The sequence below is a fragment of the Adelges cooleyi genome, unplaced genomic scaffold (genome assembly GCF_023614345.1).
Source record: "Adelges cooleyi isolate 19-005CV unplaced genomic scaffold, UGA_ACOO_1.1 ACOO_flye_CR_arks_rails_tigmint_CR_PRNA_574, whole genome shotgun sequence".
Taxonomy (NCBI): Eukaryota; Metazoa; Arthropoda; class Insecta; order Hemiptera; family Adelgidae; genus Adelges; species Adelges cooleyi.
Window position 1 is genome coordinate 8,453,836 of NW_026096268.1, and position 5,430 is coordinate 8,459,265.

Consider the following 5,430-nt stretch of genomic DNA (forward strand, 5'->3'; position numbering starts at 1 on the left):
ATCGCTGCAATTTTTAATGTGGTTTAATTTCAATTCTAACCAAATTTCTAATGCTCTTTATTCTGTTTATTGGCCTGATTTATTAATGATAATTCTTCAAATCTCCTGTTTACCATCTACAACTTTGATTTCAAATTATACATTTTAAATTTCAGTACACAGTATTTTGCCTAAATAAAATGTCGGACAAAGTGTTCATCGGGTTTCTATTACATTAAGTACAATACAAACCATTGTGTTAAATAGCGCAAATGAATATTTTTTTTAATTAAATTATATAAATTGTCACTAGAACAAAAGTTAATTCAATTGCCAAATCATTATGTAACACCCTGTATTATTGTTGTAGTTTTTTTATTGCTTTATAGAAACAAGTGTACTGCAATTGTACGTATGACCGTACGGCTTAGTCGTCTACTAACAATATGGGCTTCTTAAAAAAAACAAGTTTTTTGAACAGCATGCAATTGTAAAAACTTAAATCTCGATGCCTTATAAAACTACACTTTAAAATATATACATTTAAAATTTCAGTACACAGTTATTGGCTTAAATAAAATGTCGGACAAAGTTTTTTTTGGGTTTCTGTTTTTTTATATAATAGTCTATAATAGTAAACGAACGTTTGCATCTCGCGAAGTCAAACAAAATGTATCCGACGTACTTAACGCGCTATTAGGCCATCAACAATGGGCAAAGATTAATGATGTAGAAGTCAAACTTCCAGATTTCCCAAGTGAATTCGTTTCATATTCAGGAAAGGATTTATTCATTTACAGAGGTTTGTTCTCTCGTGCAAAAAACACTGGGAATTCTCAAGTTAATGTCGATAATGTAATTAAAAAACATTTTATGGCCACTTGTTTGTTAGGATGTGTATACGCATACGTGTCCGATATATTTACAACGTTAATTAAAAACCTTTTAGATTTGAATAGTTATGAAATAAAACTATCGCGAAGTAAAGTCCATTATAATAGTTATAAAACACGCAAGACAAAAGATATAATTTTGGAAAATATGACTAGCGAACTAGTGATTTTACAAAGAAAGGAATCGAAAAATAAAGTACAAGATAATCAACCACATGGTCAAAATGACATTTCGAAAGTCGAGAATGAAGATGAGCAGGACATTGACAATGTCGTAGAAAATTATCCTGTACCGCCTACAGACCAATTTGACTATGCAAGTTCTTGGGACATTTTTAATTTTACTTACCGACAGTTATTATATAGTCAACCGATGTTTAACTACATATATGACGCATTAAATTATTTGTTCAGCTTAATTCCACAAGAGAATTATGTTTCATATATTAACATAACAGGCGTACAACAAGTATTAGAGTTACTAGAGTGGTACAAATATATATCGAAAAATTTAAATCTCCTTTTTCCAACTTATATCGGTAAACACGATGTTGACTTCAAGTCAAAAGTTTTTCAATTTTCCTCAAAATTGTTGATGTTCATTAGTCGCAAGAAATACAATAAGTTGAAAACGTTTGTAGGTAAACATTGCATACTTCCAATAAAAGAAGACCAGGATATCAAAAAAATATTGAAGAATTTTAAAAACAACTTTCCACATAAAAAAGGAAAGGATATCATGTATCAATTTGGAAATAAAATTCAAGGACTCGTTAAATTTGTAATCAAGAAATATTTTTTAGATTTAGGTTTTGTGTCCACCGAATAATAGCATTTCAATGTTATTCCGTAAATGTAATTATAAATAATGAATTATCAGAATAAAAATACATATAAATAATAATTAACATGTTTGTTTATTGTATAAAATTATTAGGCACTACTTTTTCTATTTTTTAACAATTCATCGATGACCCAATTGAAAGTAATGAAATAACTCTTAAATAAATGAAAATGAATTTATAAGTGGCAGAAATATTAAAATAAGGAAAATAGCGTTATAATTACAATAACCTTTAGTAATGAATTTTACCTATTTTTAATTTTAACTAAGTATTCAGAATAACATTGTTTAGAGAATGCCTTTACACCTCGTTCTTATGATTGAAAATTCACTGTAAAGTTTTTGAGGGCCATTCTGTTTGTATTTTTATTTAAATATGTAAGCTATAAAGAATTTTTTTTATTATATTAATAAAAAAAAAATTGTTAATCTAAATAGAACAATTTTTTTAACGAGGATAAACTAATGGAACAACAGAATTTATTACCTTGAAGATTGCATCATAAAACTTATCAATGCTATAGAATGTCCAATAATGTATACAAAATTAACCAGTAAATGTAATATAATACTCTAAACAAACGTTTATATGTATGCAACATTAGCATTATTATAATACCAATTTTTACAGATATCACATGGTAAACAAGATATAAATTTAATATTAATACATAATGATGGATGGTAGTGTTATGAAGGAAATTGATGATCACTCGAACGGGTTACTAGGGTTATATTATTACTTAAAAAGACTAGATAAAAAATTTACCAAAATTGTTAACTATTAAGTTAACTTGATATAGGTTTAGGAAAAAAAATAATCAAAAACTAAGCCGGCATCAGTCATATTTGATCCAAAATAAATCAGACAGAAGGGCATAATTAAAAAATATAATCCTGGAAAATTATGATAACCGGCTAAAATCAAAAACGTATTTGTATTAAAACGTAGTAATAATGACGGTTCAACAACTTCAACATGAGCTAAGTAAACACCAACTGGTGTTATAATATCATCCGAGAATATTGGAATTATTCAACAATACTTAGGTTCAAAGGCAAAAATTTCCTTCCGTAAATAACACAAGTCTATTTTTAAAGAATCGTTTTCAACTCTTATTGAGTTTATGGATGTCACCATACCTGCTAATGACTTAGCTTACTGCTACAGTTTTATTCAGTTGAATTATTGTATTTTCACTTTTTATTTTATTAAAAATATTGTTTGTAATAATATTTTTATGCAAAAAAAAAACTGTATTGTTGTTGTATTTTTTTTTTTTTTTTGGTTGCCTTTTAGAAACAAGTGTTCTGCAACTGTACGTAACAATATGGTAACAATATGGGCTTCTTTACACAAACTAGCACTTCAAACAGCATGCAAGTAAGGTCGGAAATTACCGTTTGCAACATAAAAAAAAAACTTTAAAATCTATACGTTTTAAATTTCAGTTCTGAATTTTTGCCTAAATAAAATGTCGGACAATGTGTTAGCTAAATTTATCTTTTTTTGTGTAATAATCTGCAACAGCAAACGAACGTTTGCTCGTAATGATGTCAAACAAAATCTGTCTGATGTACTTAATGCGCTATTAGGCCATCAACAATGGGCTCTAATTATCGATGTGCAAGCCAAATATCCAGATTTACCGAACGAGTTTGTTCCATTTTCAGGAAAGGATTTATTCATTTACAGAGGATTGTTTTCTCGTGCGAAAAACACTGAAAATTGTCAAGTTAGTGTGCATAACGCGTTTAAAAAACACCACATGATCACATTTTTGTTAGGATGTATGTACGCAAACGTGACCGATATATTTATAACAATAATTAAAAACCTTTTGCTTTTAAGTACTAATGAAAGAAAAAGATCACGAGAAAACGCATACTATAAATGTAAAAAACGCAAGAGAAATAAAATCCTTCTAGAAAATATGAATAGTGAACTTTTGTACTCTCCAGGAAAGCGATCGAAAACTAATGTACATGGTTGTGAAACAAAACTACCGCAATATAAAACGTATAAAAAACGCAAGACAAATGCTATCATTTTGGAAACTATGAGTAGTGACCTACTGATCTTACCAAGGGAGCAGTCGAAAACTAAACTACAAGATGTTCAACCACATGATGAAAATGACGATTCTGAAGACGAGCAGAACATTGACAATGTCGATGAAAATTATCCTGTACCGCCCTCAGACCAATTTATTGACTATGCAAGTTCATGGGACATTTTCAATTTTACTATTCAAAAAATGTTGGATAGTCAGCCGATGTTTCAGTTCATGTATGACGCATTAAACTATTTATTCAGGTTGATTCCGCACGAGCAATATAATGTCTATCCTAATCTAACAGAAGTACAAAACATATTAGAGTTACTAGAGTGGTTCAAAGACATATTGGTAAATTTAAAACGCCTTCTTCCCACTTATACCGGTGAAAACGATGTTGACTACAAGTCAAATATTAGTGAGTTTTCCTCAAATTTATTGAAGTCCATTAATCGCAGGATTCGAAACAAGTGGAAACCGTTTGTATGTAAATATTGCATACTTCCAATGAAAGAAAAGCAGAATATCAAAAAAATATCAAAAAAATTTAAAAACGATTTTCCACGTAAAGAAAGAAAGGATATTATGTATCAATTTGGAATTCAAATTCAAGAGCTCGTTAGAAATGTTATTCTCAATTACTATTTTGGTTTAGGTTTCGTGTACGGCGAACAATAGCGTTTTGATGTCTTTTTCGAAATAAATAATTTAATAATGAATTATCATACTAAAAATACATATCAATAAAAACATACATGTTTAATTATTATACAAAATGATTACTACTTTTGTCTATTTTTTTCAACTTTTTTAAACAATTAATCGACAAATTTAAAGTAACAAATTAAATTGTATGTAATGAAATCCCTTTTGAATAAACTAATACGATTGTAAGTTGCAGAAATATTAAATTACGACGAATTGTAGAAACTATAATATATGATTAGTGTTGATCGTCTGCCTAACATAATAGATTATTATGTCAAATAGTCATACAAAATGGACGTTCTTAAATATTTAAAAAATATTCAAGGAACAATGTTGTCTTATGACTCAAAATTAGGTAGCATACAGAATTTTGTCGAAACATAATCTGCTAAATTTTAAAAACTTAAAAATGATTTTAATGATTTAGTTTTAAATGGATAACATACGATAACAATGGATAATTTTAACTAAGTGATTTATGTCGTAAAGCCTTTGAATTATGATATTCTGAATGAGTCTAACGTTAAGTATAATATAATGGTTTATCTACCCGAAGGCCGGTACTGAAAACTGATTGTGAGAACACATCTGATGAAGTGAAAGATGTATTAACTGAAACTTGGCTGTGTGATAATATTTCGACTACCGAAATCCGAATTAGGTTTTAATAATTTTTATATTTATAGATGTGACTGTTCGTTAATGTCGAGCAAATAATGTAGTAGAGGCGGTGGTGTTATGATCTGCGTTAAAAATATGTGCAAGTCCGCACAAATCTCCATTCACACATCACATCACAAATTAATAACGATACTGTTGAACTGTTACTATATTTGTCTCTAAAATATTACCGTATATTAATTAGTTTATTATCGGCGGGTGTTATATTCCACCGTGCTTTAATGCCAATAATTATACAGTTATTATAGGAATTATTAATTCTCAAATG